General features: G+C 44.5%; 1 long non-coding RNA gene across 4 annotated transcripts in view; it reads right to left on the bottom strand.

Annotated features, from left to right (window-relative positions):
- Nucleotides 1–20,795, bottom strand: part of LOC148141961 (uncharacterized) — a 63,468-nt gene that overhangs the window by 157 nt on the left and 42,516 nt on the right. The window lies entirely within an intron of this gene.

Raw genomic sequence — 20,795 nt, 5'->3', positions numbered from 1 at the left:
CATCAGCCTGAAGGCAAAGGGACCCGTTTGGTTGGGGACCCAGTGAGATGTTCAAATGTGTCCCTGTTTTCAGGGATTTATTAAAATAATTGGAACTGGAATAACAAATGGGAAGGTCAGAATTACTGACAAAAATGGGTCATAAACCAAAAGAAACCCTCCCTCCCCAAACACACAGAGACACATCCATAAGGACAGATGGTTTCTAGACGAATCCCATGCACTCGATCACTCGAGAGCAGACACAGGTCACTCCTTCCCAGTTCCTAATACGGAGGGTGGAAACGTTGCTGTCCTGAAGGATTCTCTCCCAGTTTCCTGAAGACAAACGGAGTTTGGGAATTCCTGTATTTTGGTCTAAATTGTAGTTGATCCTGTGTCGTGAAGAAATGTAAATGCAGGGAAAACTTATTCACCCCTTTAACTGCCTGAGGGGCCTCTGGAACAGTGTCTCCTTCTCCCTGGAACAGGATCTCTTCCCTCGGGATCTTATCGTTTGTTCAATTCACTGACGTCCGGCTGTTCACACGCAATGTCAGGGACAGAACGTTCCGGGGAATGTCAGTTATAGAATGTCAGGGACAGAACGTCCTGGGGAGTGTCAGTTATAGAATCTCAGGGACAGAACTTCCTGGGGAGTGTCAGTTATAGAATCTCAGGGACAGAACATTCCGGGGAATGTCAGTTATAGAATGTCAGGGACAGAACTTCCCGGGGAGTGTCAGTTATAGAATCTCAGGGACAGAACATTCCGGGGAATGTCAGTTATAGAATGTGGGGGACAGAACATTCTGGGGAACTCCTTGACCTGTCCATCATCTTTTCCCCCATCCACCCAACCCTCCTCTCTGACCTATCAACTCTCCCCCACCTCCATCTACCGATCGCATTCCCAGCATCCTTCCCTCCAGCCCAAGCCCAACCCCCTCCCACTTAACTCTCAGCCCCCCGGCCGACAAGCCTCCTTCCTGATAAAGAGATTATGCCCTAAAAGTTGATTCTCCTGCTCCTCGGATGCTGCCTGAGCTGCTGTGCTTTTCCAGCACCACACTCCCAGTCAGGAAGCAGTCTGACACTGTCATACTCACGGGACCAGGCCTGATGGGTCATGTTTCATGAAGCCCCATCACCATCCCTGGGTATATCCTGTCCCACCGGCAGGACAGACCCACCAGCGGTGGAGACTCCCTGGGATACAGTCAGGGAAGGAGTTACCTTGCAAATCCCCAACATTGATTCCAGAACCCGTGAAATCACATGGTAACAGGTCACAGATGGCCAAGGAAATCACCTGATGATGTACATCCCCTGCCCCTCACCCGTCCCCTCGGTGATAATTCAGTTCCCCTCGATGTTGAAAACAAATCAGAGGAAGCACTGAGGGTGATAAGGACACTGACCATCCTCTGGGTGTGGGACTTCAATGTCCATCACCAAGAGTGTCCCCACAATCCCACCCCTGACTCAGCAGGGAGAGACCTCAAATACGCAGCAGCCAGACTGGGGAAAGTGATGGAGGAACCAACAAGAGGGAAACATTCTCACCAAATCCCTTGTCCCAGATGGATTTGTCCCTAACAGTATCTGTCGGAGCAGCCAGCACACAGTCCTGGTGGAGGGAAAGTCTCAGCATCATATTGAAGACCCTGACCACTGTGTGATGTGGCTCTCCCTCCTGTGAAGTAGGACATACTTCTAAAGGACCGAGCACATGGAAACTGGCCATCCATGAGGTACTGTGGGCTAGCAGCAGCTGCAGCATCAATGGCCTTCCCTCCATCATAAAGTCAGAAGAGGGCTGTTCACTGATGGTTCCTAAATGTTCTGCACCATTCCCAATTACACCTGTACTGAAGCAGGCTATTCAGCCCATTAAGAGTTTTAAACACGAACGGAATGAGGCCATTCGGCCATTGGAGGCTGTTACTGAGCAATTGGAGCAGATCTTTTAATCTCTCATACCTGTTACACAGGAAATGGAAGGAAGATACAGCCTTTCAAAGCTGCTCCAGAGGAATATGGGGAGGACAGGTTCCTGAGTCAGGAGCAGGGATAAATGAGGGAAAAATCAATCTCTATCAGTTTAGCACCAATTAACGACTGCAGTGACACAGTGACCAGTGCTGGAACCTCAACTATTTGCAAACTATATAAATGGTTTCCAGAAATGGAACAAACATATTCTAACTAAATTTAAACTGACACTAAAATTGAGAGAAACTGAAGTTATCAAGGGAGGTAGAGAATCTGTAAATGGATAAGTAATGGACAACAACTTGGCAGATCGAATAATAACGTGGGTAACTGTGAACCTGTGATTTTTTTTCAGGAAGAATAACAAGCTGCGTATTACAGAAATGGAGAGGGATTACAGGACTTAGTGATACCATGTGTACTGGAGGGTTCACTCTGACCTGTCCAGATATGGAAAGTATGGTCCCATCTCTCTGAAAGAACACAGCAAGCCAGGCAGCATCAGGAGGTGCAGAAGTCGATGTTTCGGGAGTAACCCTTCTGCAGGAGTCCTGAAGAAGGGTTACACCGGAAATGTCAAATTCCATACCTTCTGATGCTGTGGCTTGCTGTGTTCCTCGAGCCTCCTGTTTGTTCAGTGTGGGAAGCAGTGGAGACCACATCCATGCATTGATCAATAAACCCGGATTAGATATCTATCCAGCACCAGGATGCTGTGCAGTGATCACCAATTTGTAACCTGAAGCAGTTACCCTCCCCTCGTGTAGAGCTGTGTACCCTACCCACTGCATTGCTCAGTGCAGTGTCAGATCCCTGCCCAGTGTGGGGAAACTTACAGCCCATGCTGGAAGTGACAGGATGTACAGCTCCCATCCATTTAACAGCTCCATATTTCCATTGTGCACTGACAAGGGGGTGCTGTGGGTGCGAAACTCATTGCTAGAGAGAGATGGAGGGGGAATCAGTTTAAACAATAACAAATGGGAGGGGTATGGGAAATGGAGAGAGGGGGGGAGACTGAGAGAGTGTCATGGAAGGATGTGTTCCCAGGTTTCAGAATGCTGAAATGAAAACATTTTGACAGAATTCTGTAAAATGAGCCAGTGCTTCCTGGAATGATGGTTGAACAGGATATTGGTGGGAGTTCAGATGATGGAGAGTATTGGATGGGTGTTCTACAGCTTTCTATCTGGGCGTAGGATCAGCAGAGTCTTTGACTCATTGGGCTGAATCTAACAATAATTTGTTTCAGTGACATTTTCATTGAGTGTGACAGAGGGACTGTCTGCATGAGGCCGAGCTAGTTTCCTGGTGCTATCTTATCGAACTCACCTCATCGACTAACCACCCCACCACATGGTGTCCCTCTCATTCAATACCAACCAGATTCTGCCACCCATCATGGCTGGAGGTACTCACCATCACCCGGATGACACTGGATATTCCATGATCCCTGGCATTGTTGCCATCTTTAACAGGCTAATGGGCACACGGTTGAGCTTTCTGAATTCGGATCTGCCTGCACAGTTTACCCAGAGCATCACAGATAAGGGACAATTGCACCACGGTTTGTCGACGGGGACACAGAGGTCCTAGTGAATGGGCTAGTATAGGGGGGACCATTCTCTTCCCAGAGGGGCCACACCACCAGACGCACCGAGCATGGTCTGAGCTCACCACCCAGCTCAGTGCAGTATCTGCGGTCTAAAGAAATGTCCAGCAATACAGGACAAGCATCAATAACCATCCCCGCTCTGTCAGCATAAGGCTCACCGTATTCTCTCTGCTCCTTCACACTCACTATATCCGTTAAAGCGCGTACCCCAGAACAAGACTCATACCACTCACACTACCGCATGCAGCACCTTCCTGTTTCTCTCTCTCTCTCCCCCTTCACTACACCCCCCACAACAATAACACTGCATGGATACAACGTTGTGGACTGACTCCGTCCAGACTCCTCACCATATCAGCCCCACCTACACCAGTACTAACAGCCGGGACACCCATCCCCAACCTCATTTCTTCCCTCCCCTTCTCCCATTCCAGGAGCAACAGCCTGGAATATGACAGAAAGGGCCAAGACGGGTGGCAGAGTGCCCGATATCCGTTCCCTCACCCCCCCTCCCCCCGCCATGTGGGGAGGACCCTTGTATGAGCCGGAGGGGACCAGGACGCCTCGTGTGGAGATTCTGAAACACCCACGTCCCACAGACCGAGTAAGGAGCAATTCAGTGAAGGGCAAGTCTCACTTTAAACCCACTGGCAGCTCCGTTTCACCCCGGCACAACTTAGAAACCGTGGCCCTGATGTCACCTCTCTTTTGTGTCTAGCTGATACAAATGGAATCCCCACAGTCTCGGTGGGCAGGAGGATGGGCTCATATCACATCGTCTCCCCCACCTCCCAGAAAAGGAGCACAGAGGCTCCCTCCTACACCTCCTCCTGTAAACAGCTCAGATACTGAAACTAATCTGTGATAGTTACTGCTCTCCCCACTTGTCCTGACATTTTCAACAATCTGTGCTCATATACAGCCACCACCCTCTGCTCCTGCACCCCCTTTATAACGGTACAGCCTGTTTTAAAATGTCTTTCAATGTTCTTCCGACCAAAGTGCATCACCTCACACTGCTTTGCAGTGATCGCCATCTGCCATGAACCTGAACACTACACCAACGGGTAATTGTCCTGTTAGAGTTCCACAACGTCCTCCATAGACTTTACAATTCTTCCGGGTTTGGTGCCATCTACAAACTTGAGATTGTCATAGTGTCATAGTCCCTATGAAACAACTGAAATCCTGCCTCACACACACGATTGTGAGCAAGCGAAATACTGCTATATTCCCACGGACGGAGTCGAATAATGACTTGCTGTCAATGGAGCAACATAATTCCTGGTACAAACCAGAAGGAGTGAATTAAATTTTGACAAACCATAGAGCAAGAGAAATCTGGATTGGCTCCAAATATCTGCATTGACATCAGGGTATTAATGTAATGAAGTTGAAAGTGTGTACTGTACATTTAAGAGAGAGGGAAAGCTGTCCTGAACTGAGAGCTTACAAGCGCCTATGTATGAGTGAATGGCAGACCCAGAGTGTCAAGGACAACTGAAAATATGTCACATTTGGCTGTGAAATAGATCCCTGAGATGGTTGCTGTTTGGAAAACAATTCGAATTTTACCAATCAGTTTAAATTATACCCCAGAAAACTAAAACCAAATCAAGTTTGAAATTATTGGTTTTTGAAAATTGAACCAATGAGATGCACCAATGTTATGGATATTAAAAATGCAGGCGTTTTGAAAATTGCAGACAGAGCAAATGCCATCTACACAGATCCAAGAGATTAGGAAACACTCTCTATCAAAGGTACCTTTTCATATGAAACATATCCGCAGTAAAAAGACAGAAGATGACCCAATGTGATCTACAGCCGCAAGAAGACACACAAACAACAGCTGCGGTGTGATTTTGAAATTAAGTTTGTGCGATTTTAATAAGTGTCTTATTGAAAGAGTATATCGTTATAGAGTTGGAGTAGGGTAATAAGCAGTTAAGAGAAAGGGGGTCTCAGAGTTCAGAATGCTTGATGTAAAATGTTCACTTTCAGAGTTAAAAAATTGACGTTATTATTTAAACAGTGGAATTTGACAGTTCTTTGTCACTCATATTTTAACAGTTTACGAGATGAATTGAGTATTTCTTTATGTTTAGTTTAAATTTCCAGATGAGATTCACACCGTGCCCTAACAATTCATAGAACATAGAACATAGAACAATACAGCACAGAACAGGCCCTTCGGCCCACGATGTTGTGCCGAACATTTGTCCTAGCTTAAGCACCCATCCATGTACCTATCCAAATGCCGCTTAAAGGTCACCAAAGATTCTGACTCTGCCACTCCCACGGGCAGCGCATTCCATGCCCCCACCACTCTCTGGGTAAAGAACCCACCCCTGACATCTCCCCTATACCTTCCACCCTTCACCTTAAATTTATGTCCCCTTGTAACACTGTTGTACCCGGGGAAAAAGTTTCTGACTGTCTACTCTATCTATTCCTCTGATCATCTTATAAACCTCTATCAAGTCACCCCTCATCTTTCGCCGTTCCAATTAGAAAAGGCCTAGCACTCTCAACCTATCCTCGTACGACCTATTCTCCATTCCAGGCAGCATCCTGGTAAATCTTCTCTGCACCCTCTCCAAAGCTTCCACATCTTTCCTAAAGTGAGGCGACCAGAACTGCACACAGTACTCCAAATGTGGCCTAACCAAAGTCCTGTACAGCTGCAACATCACTTCACGACTCTTGAATTCAATCTCTCTGCTAATGAACACTAATATACCATAGGCCTTCTTACAAGCTCTATCCACCTGAGTGGCAACTTTCAAAGATCTATGAACATAGACCCCAAGATCCTTACTAAAATCCATGTATACTACATCCACTGCTCTACCCTCATCCACATGCTTGGTCACCTCCTCAAAGAATACAGTTAAAAATCACACAGCACCAGGTTATAGTCCAACAGGTTTAATTGGAAGCACTAGCTTTCGGAGCGACGCTCCCTCATCAGGTGATTGTCAATCAACCACCCCCGTTGACAGTGAAGACGAAAAGATCATTGCCAACGGTACTGCAATTTCCTCTCTTGCTTCCCACATAATCCTAGGATATATCCCGTCAGGCCCGGGGGACTTGTCTATCCTCAAGTTGTTCAAAATGTCCAACACATCTTCCTTCCTAACAAGTATCTCCTCTAGCTTACCAGTCCATTTCACACTCTCCTCTTCAACAATACGGTCCCTCTCGTTCGCAAATACTGAAGAAAAGTACTCATTCAAGACCTCTCCTAACTCTTCCGATTCAATACACAGTCTCCCACTACTGTCCTTGATCGGACCTACCCTCGTTCTCATCATTCTCATGTTTCTCACATACGCATAAAATGCCTTTGGGTTATCCTTGATCCTATCCGCCAAAGATTTTTCATGCCCTCTCTTAGCTTCCCATGTGTGTATCTGTGTGTCTCTAAGTGGAGCAGGTCTCTGTGGTATTTAAAGTGATGCAATGCCACCCTCTGCTGGCCTCCACACGCCACTGCACAGACATGGCAGAGGTGAGAACCAACAGGGATTCATTCAGAGAGGGGGAGGGAGAGAGCAGCTGCTCACAGCACCATCCAAACTGATGTCTTATCCATGTACTAATCTAAATGTCCTTTAAACGTTGTAACTGTCCCTGCTTTCACCACTTCCTCTGGAAGTTCATTCCACACCCAAGCTAGGTTCTGTCTAAAATAATTACCTCTCATGACTTTTGTAAATCTTTTTCCTCACACTTAAAATATCCCTCAGTTTTGAATCCCCAACTCTAGGGAAAAGACATCAGCACTTCAGCTTATTTATACCCTTCGTGATTTTATAAACCTTTGTAAAGTTACCCCTTAATCTCATACTCTCCAGTGAAAGGGGTCCCAGCCTATCCAGCCTCTCCTTATAGCTCAGTCACTCCATTCCCAGCAACATCCAGGTTAATGTCTACTCAACCCTCTCCAGCTTAATAATATCAAGGTCAGTAATATCAAAGTGGATGGTCAAGGTATTTTCTAAGGGCAGGGGAGACCAAAACTAGGTGAGAGTGGAAAAAATTAAAAGTGACCTAAGGGGCAGCATTTTCACCCGAGGGTGGTGTGCCAACGGAATGTGCGGGCAGGGTGACCAGACTGGACACAGTATTCCAGAAGAGGTCTCACCAATGCCCTATACTACCTCAACATGACGTCCCAATTCTGATACTCAAAGGTCTGACCAATAAAGACAAGTGTGTTAAACACCTTCTTAACCACATTATCTGTATGAGATGCAAATTTAAAAGAATTATACCTGACGGTCTAGGTCTGTGTTCTACAACACTGCCAAAAGCCCTGCTTTTAATTGTTTGATTTATCAAATCCAATATCTCACATTAATCCAAACTAAACTCCATCTGCCGCCCCTCAGCCCAGTGTGTGATATTGCCACCTCCTCACTCTCCCCCTTTAAAATATCCTCCCTGTCTCCAGAAGGCCTGCAGACTTCGGTCTTGATTTTCACAAAGACCCTGAGCTTGGTTTGCCTTGTGTAGTTAGGGGGAGGAGGGACAGATTGCAGACACAGTCAGTGAGGAGGAGAATCTGGACAGTAATCAGCGGCCTGGTATCATTTCCTGGTTTTCGGAAGAGGGCAGTCACACGTGATAGTTGGGTAATACTGATCCGTGTTTTGGAGCCAGAAATTATGCTCTTTCTCCGTCTCTGGTGTTCAGTGATAAAAATCTATTCGAGACCCTTCACTGGGCTGAGTGTGTCTGCAGACTTTCTTTCCCTAATTTTGCAGACTACAGATAATAGCGATTAAAGATGTTCATATTTAATTTCGATGGCGCAGCACGTGCACTCAACATCCTACAGTTGAGACAAATATCTTGCATTTGTTGAACAATACAAAATGTTTTGTGTAGCTTAGTAATGGCAACCTGATTATAATAATTCCACACAGAGCTGAAAGCTGGTACTTAAAATATGACCCCAAGTCTGGGTATTGTAGTAGAGTGGGTAGTGTCCCTGCCTCTGAGCCAGAACTCTGGATTTGATTCCAATTCCTGAACTTGTGTGGTAGTGTTCCTAGCTCTGGACTAGTAGGGCTGGATTTAAGTCCTGCCTGTTGCAAAGGTATGTCACAGCGTGTCAGAACAGGCTGATGAGTAAACACACAGGAAAATAATGTTGCAGCTTTATGGGTATTGCCGTGTGGTGCTGGTGTCCCTACCTCCGGGCACAAAGGGACTGGTGTAAATCTCACAGAAGTCTTTCATAATACATCTGAACAAAATGATTAAGATGGACTTAAACTTGATGGAGAAAGAAGACGTGTCAGTATTGACTTTCAGAATTTAGGCCCAGGATGACTGAAAGTACAGTCTTTCGTGTTGATTGGAGTCACATTTCGTAGCAGTAGAAGTTTATAAAATCAGAATGGTCATGGATAGGGTGAGTAGTCAGGGTTTTTCCCCAGTGTAGGGGCGTCCAAAACTAGAGGGCATTGGATGAAAGTGACAGGGGAAAGGTTTTGAAGAGGCCTAAGAGGCACCTTTTCACACAGAGGGTGGTGTGCATATAGAATGAGCTGCCAGAGGAAGTGACAGAGGCTGGTACAACTACAGCATGTAAAAGGCATCTGGATGCTGACAGGTTTACCGAGCTTTTCCAGCAATTTCTGTATTTGTTAAAAAATGCATTCATTTTAATTCAGATATTCTGAATACATTAAATATTTTATTTTTTAATGACGCAGGTACAAATAAACATATTTTCAAATCGACCAAGACCAGTTTCTGCTAAGGGTATGGCTCTGTGCATGACAGCAACAATGATGCACCTACATGGAACAGGGAATGTGATGGAGACATAGTTTGGACAATGTACAAGGAGACCGAACATGGTCCAGTTTGGGAAAGGATGACATTACAGTGTGATTCAACTCAGAGAGGAAGAAAATGTAATCTGCCTGAGAAGGGATGGTCTATTACACTCTCTCTCTCTCCCTCCTTATTCCTCATCACAGCAATGAGTTGCAGGTAGACAGTGTGGTGCAGAACACATTTGGCACATTTGCCTTAATCAGTTAAAGCATTGAGTATAGGAGTTGTGGTGGCATGTTGCATCTGTACAGGATGTTGGTGAGGCCACGTTAAGAATGCTACGTACAACTCGGTTGTTTGCAAAAGGGATTTACACGGATGTCCTAGGACTGGAGGTTTGAACTTGAGGGAGAGTTTGATTAGGTTGAGGTGTTTCCCCCGGAGGGTCAGAGGCTGAGGCGTGACATGATAGAGGTTTATAAAACCATCAGGGGAATGGATATTCTGAACAGCCACGTTCTGCTCCCCAGGATAGGGGAGCCCAGAACAAGAGGACATAGGTTGAAGGCGAGGACGGAATGATTTAGAATGGAACTGAAGGTAAGTGTTACATACAGAGAGGGGTGTGTGTACAGAAAGTGCTGTCAGAGGAAATGGTGAAGGTGGTTACAATCAAGCATTTTAAAAATATCTGAAAGAGGTCAGATGGTGAGGTCAAATGGTGGCAAATGGGACTAGATCAGATTTGATATCTGATTGGAGTGAACAAATTGGTTTTACGGTTCAGTTTCCACACTGCATGACTGTCTGATTCTCTAAGAGGAGAAAGTAAGGACTGCAGATGCTGGAGATCAGAGCTGAAAATGTGTTGCTGGAAAAGCGCAGCAGGTCAGGCAGCATCCAGGGAACAGGAGAATCGACGTTTCGGGCATAAGCCCTCCTTCTGGAATGAGTCATTCCTGCAACACATTTTCACCTCTGATTCTCTAAGAGGGACGACGAAAAATTCTGAAGGTACCTTTCAAGTCAGAATTCTCTTCACTGGAAGTTTATCGTGCCTCTGTTGTTCACATTGATTGAAAGCTTAGTTAGTTAAATATTTGACATAGAAGTGATTCATGGATAATGGGACGCAGACAGGAAAATGAGGCTGAGACCACAACCTGATCAGCCACAATCTTAGTGCCTGGTGGAGAAAGCTCAAAGTCTCTAATGACCCACTCCTGCTCCTCAGTTCCATATTTCTGTGTTCCACTCAGCCCCTCATACCAGCTAGACAGGAGCAGTTGGAGGCTACTTGCTGCTAAAACCTGGTGCACAGAAACAGAGGAGACCATTCAGCCCTTCAAGACTGTCCCACACGCTTTGAAGTGATTTCGGAAATGTAATTTCTAAACCCAGGCTGGGTATGAAAGAGGCTTCCTCTATCTGCAACTTGTGCTTCATTTATTGGTCATGTAGTAGACCCAGATTCACTGTGAATACAGCCCCCATACCACACCCAGCGATGGCTCACAAAATCCTCTGGTCTCACTGACTGCAAGATACAATAACAGAACATCCATGAAAATAACACGCACTAATTTTAAAATAAAAGTATGTGAGAACATCAGAAACAGGGGCAGGTCGTTCACTCCCCAAACCTGCCTTGCCCTTCATTAAGATCATGGCTGATCTGCTCTAGGTCTCAAATCCTCTTTCATACTCAATCCTTCATAGCCCTCAAATCTCTGACAGGTCAATATCCATCTACCTCCTCTTCAAATACTTTCAGTCGTCTAGCTCCCCAACACTCTTGAGAACAGAAATTCTGACATTCAGTACCACCTGCTGGAAAAAACCACTTGCTGCTCCTATACCATGGCCTATTGATCTGAAAAAAAGAGATTGAGACAAGGGTTCAGGTAAAAATGACTGGCCCTGATATCAAGGCAGTGGGTGTCTTCCATTGACGCCAAGGAGCTTAACAAAACTGGACATAATAGGAATCAGAATAAACTCTCCAGTGTTTGAATTCAAACATGGCACAAAGGAAGATGTTCATCATCTCTGTCTAGGGTCACCTTTGTCGGAGATCCTCAGGGTAGCTTCCTCTTCACAAACATCTTCAGCTGCTTCATCAATGTCTCCCCGCCCCCACCCTCCCCACCTTAAGATCAGAAGTGGGGATAGTCACTGGAGATTCCACAATGTTCAGAACATTTTGTCCCCCCGTCAGCTCCTGAACTGCTCTGTGTCCCTGAGCAGCAAGACCCGGACTCCATTGAGGCATGTGCTGTTAAAGGGTCCATAACATGCATGTAACAGCACTGCCTGACACTGCACATTGCCACCGTAAAATAAGTGTTCATTCAGCACCTGACACTGGTTTCACAGGAATATGAGGAAGTCATTCAGCCCATTGGCTCTATTGGAGAAGAACAGGGACAGCCCATTCAGTGCCTCCTGCGTATTACTCAGGAAGAGAAGGAGTCTAGTGTGATGGGCCACACCAGAGCCCCTCAAAAATATTTGAAAGCAGAAGCCTAGATTCTAATGTTTTCTTATTTTGAAGGAAATCTAACGTGTCTGTTCCAGATGCAATGTGACTGGTCAAGCTGCTCGGTGTGGAGCAAAACACCATTTATTTAAACACGAAAGATAAAATGAAACCTAAAAAAAGGAATTTAGAATAACTTAACTCTATTGGACGAGTTAACAGAATAATAGATCGTGCAGCTATTACTAATGAACTGTCACAATATAGGAAAGTTCCATAAATACAGCCCTTGGCAAAAATGAATATTCAAAGTTTGTGCGAAGATTTGTAGCTCGGGTGCTCGTTGTTGTGGTTGTGTTCGCCGAGCTGGAAGTTATCCAGCTATCCTTAGTAGCCACGCACGCAGACAACAAGCAACATGAATTCGACTGGGACAACACTAGTATCATAGGGCAAGCCAGACAGAGAACAGCCAGGGAATTCCTAGAGGCATGGCATTCATCCACAAACTCCATCAACAAACACATCGACCTGGACCCAATATACCAACCACTACAGCGGACAGCTGAAACTGACAACCGGAAGCGGCAGGGACAGACCACTATAAACACCGGAGGAAACATCAAAGAAGCGCTTCGCAGGAGGCTCCCAAGCACTGATGATGTCGCCTAGCAAGGGGACGAAACGTTTGCAACAAAAACTTCCAGCTCGGCGAACACAACCACAACAAAAATGAATATTCGTTCACAGATTATCACAAACATTTCTCCAATCCAGGAGTTAAAAACAACATCAAGAGAAAATTCAGATAGAGTAGCAGCCAGGAGACATCCACTGAAGCTTCCAACTCTGTTGAAACCCCAATAGTTTCTGATGTTGCTGAGAAACCAAAACCCAGAGATCCTAATCTGTGAGAGCTGGCCACACCTATTCAGTCTGCATTGAAATAAACCCAAGGCCTCCCTAGCTGTTTACTCAAGTGGTCTTAACTAGCCAGGTTAGTAACGATCGTTTAATGTCTCTCTTAAAAAAAACCAGGATACAGCTGTCAATGTTTTTTGTAAACTGTTTTGTAATTTGTTTAATAAAATATATATAAACAGGAAAAAAAAACCAGGACAAAATAACCTCTTAAAGTTGCAGCATCATCACACTTGCCGTCACATCGACCTGTCAAACAGGAACCAAGGGTAACCAGTCAGGCCCTTGGCCCTGTCCAATCGGACAAGGACGAAGTCATTCAGTCCCTTGAGTCAATTACACAGAAACAGAATGAGGCCATTCAGCCCCTTAAGTCACTTATATAGGAACAGGAGGAGGCCATTCCCCCCTCAACGCACTTACACAGGGACAGAATGAGGTAATTGATGCTGTTTCCTGATGAATGTATTATGCCCCAAACGTCGATTCTCCTGTTCCTCGGATGCTGTCTGACCTGCTATGCTTTTCCAGCAAACCACTCTCTACCCTGACCTCCACATCGGCAGTCCTCACTGTCTCCTTAGATTAGATTAGATTACTTACAATGTGGAAACAGGCCCTTCGGCCCAACAAGTCCACACCGACCAGCCAAAGCTTAACCCACCCATACCGCTACATTTACCCCTTTACCTAACACTACGGGCAATTTAGCATGGCCAATTCACCTGACTTGCACATCTTTGGACTGTGGGAGGAAACCGGAGCCCCCGGAGGAAACCCACGCAGACACGGGGAGAACGTGCAAACTCCACACAGTCAGTCGCCTGAGTCGGGAATTGAACCCGGGTCTCTGGCGCTGCGAGGCAGCAGTGCTAACCACTGTGCCACCGTGCCGCCCACAAATTGATGTTCTAACATGATGAACAATTGTAGCAGAGGCTACACAGCCAGACTACTCCACGTTGTTCCTCGTGGCTCCAAGGCTCATGATACACACGTGGGACTATAATGTGGTTTTCTCGCAGTGAGGAAGGAAGACATATGTCTTGTGTGAAGTCTCAAGAAGGCATCTTGCATTTCCAAAAAGACAGCCTGCTGTTCTCTGTGTAGGGCGGAAGCTGGTGGGAATGGCTACCAGTTGCAGATGGAAGGTATTGTGGCTACTGTTGAGGATTGTGAGCAACATAACATTCAGTACGGGTTCACACGCCGACTGCATAATAATGTGGGGAGAGTTAATTAAGGCATATAAACTATTAGGAAAGACACGTTAGACTGATGAATGGACTCTCTAAGTTCAAATAATGCTGATCTTGTTCATGTTGATCTTGTCGAGTGCATGTCCTGTGCAGTGTAACCTGTATGCCTTACTCTGTTCAAGCCTATTTCCATACTATGATCTGTCTGGCCATGCTTACTATGATCTGCCTCCACTGCTCATTAATAAAGTTTTTCCCTGTACTGAGGTACACGTGGCAACAAATCAAACCAATCAATCCTGGTTAAAGTATGGAATTTCTCACCCTTTCAATGTCTCTTTTGGAAATGAGAGATCGCTGAAACTCCTCGCGTTTAGCATCTCCATTTCATCGTATCCCACAGCTCTACAGATTAAACACTCAGCTTCTTCACTCTGTCTCCTCATGAAACCATCACCCGTGTCTGTGGTAAGGAGATCATTCCTTACAAAGGAGCTCAAATCTGTAGAGAATGCCCCAAATGATCTCTCAGCAAAGATCTACAGGAAGATGGCATTACTTACGAACTTGAATCATCTTACAATGACAGAAACTATTTACTGTAACCATTACTTAGAACATAGAACATAGAACAGTACAGCACAGAATAGGCCTTCAGCCCACGATGTTGTGCCGACCACTGATCCTCATGTATGCACCCTCAAATTTCTGTGACCATATGCATGTCCAGGAGTCTCTTAAATGTCCCCAATGACCCTGCCTCCACAACTGCTGCTGGCAACGCATTCCATGCTCTCACAACTCTCTGTGTAAAGAACCCACCTCTATACTATCCTCCAACCAGCTTAAAACTATGACCCCTCGTGTTAGTCATTTCTGCCCTGGGAAATAGTCTCTGGCTATCGACTGTATCTATGCTTCTCATTATCTTGTATACCTCAATGAGGTCCCCTCTTCTCCTCCTTTTCTCCAATGAAAAAAGTCCGAGCTCAGTCAACCTCTCCTCATAAGATAAGCCCTCCATTCCAGGCAGCATTCTGGTAAACCTCCTCTGAACCCTCTCCAAAGAATTCACATCTTTTTTATAATAGGGCGACCAGAACTGGACTCAATATTCCAAGTGCGGTTTAACCAAAGTTTTATAGAGCTGCAACAAGATCTCACGACTCTTAAACTCAATCCCCCTGTTAATGAAAGCCAATACACCATATGCTTTCTTAACAACCCTGTCCACTTGGATGGCCATTTTAAGGGATCTATGTACCTGCACACCAAGATCCCTCTGCTCCTCCACACTGCCAAGAATCCTATCCTTATTCCTGTACTCAGCTTTCAAATTCGACCTTCCAAAATGCATCACCTCACATTTATCCAGGTTGAACTCCATCTGCCACCTCTCAGCCCATCTCTGCATCCTGTCAATGTCCCAATGCAGCCTACAACAGCCATCTATACTGTCAACGACACCTCCAACCTTTGTGTCATCTGCAAATTTGCTGACCCATCCTTCAATCCCCTCATCCAAGTCATTAATAAAAATTACAAACAATAAAGGCCCAAGGACAGAGCCCTGTGGAACACCACTCACCCTAGACTTCCAGGCAGAATATTTTCCTTCTACTACCACTCGCTGTCTTCTGTTGGCCAGCCAATTCTGTATCCAGACAGCTATGTTCCGCTGAATCCCATTCCTCCTGTCCTTCTGAATAAGCCTACCATGGGGAACCTTATCAAATGCCTTGCTAAAGTCCATATACACCACATCCACAGCTCGATCCTCATCAACTTGTCTAGTAACATCCTCAAAGAACTCGATAAGGTTTGTGAGGCATGACCTGCCCCTCACAAAGCCATGCTGACTGCATTTAAACAAACCATGCTCTTCCAGATGGTCATAAATCCTATCCCTCAGAATCCTTTCTAACACCTTGCAGACAACAGACGTGAGACTTACTGGTCTGTAATTGCCGGGGATTTCCCTATTTCCTTTCTTGAAGAGAGGAATTACATTTGCCTCTCTCCAGTCCTCAGGTACGACTCCAGTGGAGAGCGAGGATGAAAAGATCTTTGCAAGTGATGAAGCAATTGCATTTCTCGTTTCCCAAAGCAGCCGAGGACAAATCTGGTCCGGGCCTGGCAACTTGTCAATCTTAATGTTTGACAAAACTTTCAGCACATCAGCTTCCTCTATCTCTATCCATTCCAGCATGCACACCTGCTCTTCAAAGGTTTCATTCACTACAAAGTTCGTTTCTTTCGTAAAGACAGAAGCAAAAAACTCATTTAGGGCTTCCCCTACCTCCTCAGACTCCACACACAAATTCCCTATGCTACCCCTGATCGGCCCTACTCTTTCTTTGACAATTCTCTTATTCCTCACATAAGTGTAAAATGCCTTTGTGTTCTCCCTAATCCGTTCTGCCAAGCCTTTCTCATGCCCCCTCCTGGCTCTCCTCAGACCATTTTTAAGCTCCTTCCTCGCCTGCCTGTAATCCTCTAGAGCTGAGCTTGACCCGAGCTTCCTCCACCTTATGTAAGCTACCTTTTTCCTTTTGACGAGAAGCTCCACCGCTCTCGTCATCCAAGGTTCCTTTATCTTACCACTTCTTGCCTGTCTCAGAGGGACATATTTATTCATCACTTGCAACAACTGTTCCTTAAACAGTCTCCACATGTCTAAACTGCCTTTACCATGGAACAATTGCTCCCAATCCATCCTTCCTAACTCATGTCTAATCGCATCATAGTTTCCTCTTCCCCAATTAAATATCCTCCCATTTTGCCTAATCCTCTCCTTCTCCATAGCTATATAGAATGTGAGGCAGTTGTGGTCACTATCACCAAAATTCTCTCCCACCACAAGATCTGATACCTGCCCAGGGTTTTATTCAGACCAATCAGTATAGACTTGTGAGTGGGAGATCATGCTTCCCAAATTTGTTAGGGTTCTTTGATGAAGTGACCGAGAAGGTTGACGAGGGCAGAGTGGTAGATGTAGTCTCTATGGATTTTAGTAAGACCTTTGATAAGGTTCCACATGGCAGGCTGCTCAGGAAGGTTGCATCATGTGGAATGCTGGGAGACCTGGCCAATTGGATAGATAGTTTGGTTGATGGTGGGAAGCAGAGGGTTTCGTGGAAGGATGCTTGTCAGAATGGAAGCTGGGTCCATAGCTGTTTTTTATCTATGATTTGTTTGAGAATGTACAAGGCATGATTATTAAGTTTGCAGGTGACAATAAAATGAGTGGTAGCGTGATCAGTGAGGAAGTTTATCAGAAATTGCAGCAGGACCTTAATCAGGTGAGTAAGTGGGCCGAGAAATGGCAAATGGAATTTAATATAGAAGCGTGAGGTCTTGCATTTTGGAAACTCAAATCAAGGTAGGAGTTTCACGGTGAATGGGGGGGGGGGGGGGGTCTTAAGGGGTAGAGTGGGCAGAAAGACCTTGGCGTTCAGGTGCATGGTTTTCTAAGAGAGGAGTCACAGGTAGACAGGGCATTGAAGAAGGCTTTTGGCACATTGGCCTTCATAAGGCAGGACATTGAGTATAGAAGTTGGGAATTTATGTTGGAGTTACCCAGGACTTTGGAAAGTCCGCACTTGGAATATTGTGTTCAGTGTTTGCCACCTTGTCATAGGGAGGGTATTATGAAATTATAAAGAATGCAGAAGAAACTTACAAGGACGTTGCCAGGACCCAATGGTCTTAGTTATAAGGAGAGGGTGGACAAGCTAGGACCTTTTTTTAGAGAGTAGTTCATTGAGGGTGGACTTTATAGAGCTGTATTAGATCATGAGGTGCATGGATTGGGTGAATGCTCTCAGTCTTTTTCCCAGGTTGAGAGATTCAAGAATTGGAGAGGACTCGTTTAAGGTTAAAGGGGAATGAATAAATGGAACCTGAGGGGCCACTTTTTTACACAGTGGATGGTACGTGGATGAACTGCCAGCAGATGTTGTTGAGGGGATACATTAATAACATTTCAAAAGCATTTGGATAAATATGTGGATAGGAAAGGACTAGAAGGCTATGGGCCAACTGCAGGGAAATGGGATTAGCGTGGATGGACATTTACAAGGTGGAGTCGAACTCCTCTGTTAATTAAAACCAAACCCCAGAAAAGCTCGCTTCATCTCGTAATCCTTTAAAATAAGACTGACACAGATCTCCTACATTCGACTATTTAAACAAAAATAACAAATTAGTTTCTTAACTTAAATAGGAAACACTAAAAACAACTATTCACAAATACAAGCCCCTCTTTTACAGGTGCTGATCTCCCTGGGTCATGTTTTTTTTTACTGCAAGTAGGTTTTACATGAACATGTATCTTTGATAGAGAGTGTTTGAAATGGCCAGTTTGCTCTCCTGCTCTACAGTAGTTACTCTGCTATTGGATGGCAGTGAATCTCCCTGTAGTGACAAAATTCTGGGTTTATATACTCCCCATGATAAATAATTCTCATAATTTGATTGCTTTCCAGATGTCTAAACAATAATATTCACATTCCGTTGGCTTCTGATATCCTGAGCGTTATTTAAACTCTTTGGTTGTATTTGTATTGGTGTCAAAACAGCAATCAAAACTCAGGTATCCATTTCCCATTGTGACATGTGGAATGGTTTGACCTTTAGCTGGCATCTGTGGCTGTACTTTCCATTCAGCAAAACCCGTTCTGTGTTAAAGTGACCAGACATGCTTTCGGCTTCATAACACCTCCCCCCTTCAGAAAAGAAAACCATCAGAAAAGATGTCTTCATTTCTTTTTCTTCTAATTGTTAATCCCATTATTATGAAATACAAAAGTATTAATCTCAGTTATACCAATCATATTAATTCTGCACACATATATAACACTGGAATAAGTCAAATTGTATCTCCACTTTTTCCTTTGAATCCACGATAACACATCTGCTATCACATTTTTAGGACCCACAGCATGTACATTTTGTAAGTTTAAAGTCGGTAACCTAAGACTCCAATGAAATAGTCTCATAATTTGGCCTTTAAATATTCCAAAAATTGTGAGAAGATTTTCGTTGTTGTCCACAACCGTCTCCGACAATTTATTTGTCATATAAACATTAAAATATTGTCAGGCCAGTACAAAATTCAATAATTCTTTTTCAATAATGGAGATTTTGGATTTTTTTCTGTGGATAATAAGTTTTTTCAACAGGTAGCCACTTGGCCATCCAATTCCATCATCATATTTCTGTATCAATACGCCTCTGACCCCTATATCCCTCACATCAAACACAATTTTCAAAATATTTGGTTCAGCTAAAACTGGTTTAGTGATTAATCCTGCTTTAAAATTCTCAAATGCCTCCTGGCATTGTTCTGTCCACCACAATTCTGTGTTTGTCATTAGTAAATCCATCAGTGGTGCCAATAGGCTGCTGACATTTGGAACAAAGTTCCGATAGAATCCACTCAGTTCCAAAAATCAAAGCACCTCTTTCTTCGAGGCTGGTCGTGGAAATTCCTCAATTGCCTATGTCTTTGTGTTCCATGGGGTCAATCTTCCATGTCCAATGTAATGTCCCAAGAACGTCACCTCTGCCTTCGTGAATTCTGTTTTCTTTAAGTTTATTACCAAGTTTGTTTCTTGTAATCGTTCAACATGCTCTACCAAAAGTAACATGTGAACTTACAATCACTTGCAAAAGATCACTACATCATACACATAAACTGCACAATTTGTTCATCTGTCCACAACTCTGTTCCGGAGTCTTAATGCATCTGGAACATTATTCATTCACATGACATACTCTAACTTTTTTTTTGTCATATCCGGTATCTTCACCAGATAGTTTAACTGACTCAACATGTTCTTAATTTGAAAGGGGCCACTAAACCTCGCTTTGAAGGGATTTCCTACCACTGGTGGCAATACTAATACGTCATCTCCACGGGAAATCATCAAAGTTTCAGAGTTTTATCTGCCACCTGCTTCACTCTATGCTGTGTCCTCTTCAGGTGCTGTTTAGGTAACTCACCTACTCCATCTACTCTCTCCCTCACCTCAGATACTTAATCCAAGTGTGAGATCTCCGACTTCAGTCCTGTCAATTTATATTTAATTAATTTCAAAGGACCTCTCACTTTATGTACAAATATTAACTCAGAGGAAGTAAACTGAATAGATTTATTTGGGGCATCTCTCATGGCAAACAATATAATGAGACGCTTTTATTCCAATCATTTGGGTAATTCTGACAGTACGCTGTTATTGTATTGTCTTCAGTGTCTGATGCCAAATTTCCGAGGCTCCCTGGGATTCGGGATGGGACATATTTGATTGAAACTGCTGTATGCCGAAGCTAAACAGGACGTACTTAAACAGCTGAGCAGTAAAATGAGACCCTTGGTCTGCCTGAATCACACTGCGTAGCCCACAGCGAGTAAAGAAAGCTTCCAGTTCCTCCATCTCCCTTTTTGCCTTAACACCCCATAATGGAATTATCCCTGGAAATCGGGTAGACACATCCATTACGATCAGCAGATATTGGTTTCCACTCTTATTTTAGAAAGGGGAGATCCACAATTAATCATAACCCACGTGAAAGGTTCTCCGAATACAGAAATTGGCAACAATTGGCAACAAAGTTTTAATATTGCCTGTGACTTACCTACCATTTGGCATGTATGACATGTACAACAAAAATTAACCACATCCGTGTACATTCCAGGCCACTAGGAATGCTTTAGCCTGAGTCTTCCGTGCATCAACTCCTTTGGTGTTTTCTTTCGGTTTTCCTTCCTGCTGTAACTTATGACAGTGGGATCTTGTTATGACAC

Source organism: Chiloscyllium plagiosum, unplaced genomic scaffold (genome assembly GCF_037043375.1).
Source record: "Chiloscyllium plagiosum isolate Xiang-an unplaced genomic scaffold, Cpla_swu_hap1 HiC_scaffold_31, whole genome shotgun sequence".
NCBI classification, from domain to species: Eukaryota; Metazoa; Chordata; class Chondrichthyes; order Orectolobiformes; family Hemiscylliidae; genus Chiloscyllium; species Chiloscyllium plagiosum.
The sequence above is the reverse complement of the archived record's forward strand: the minus strand, read 5'-3'. Positions and strand labels throughout refer to the sequence as shown.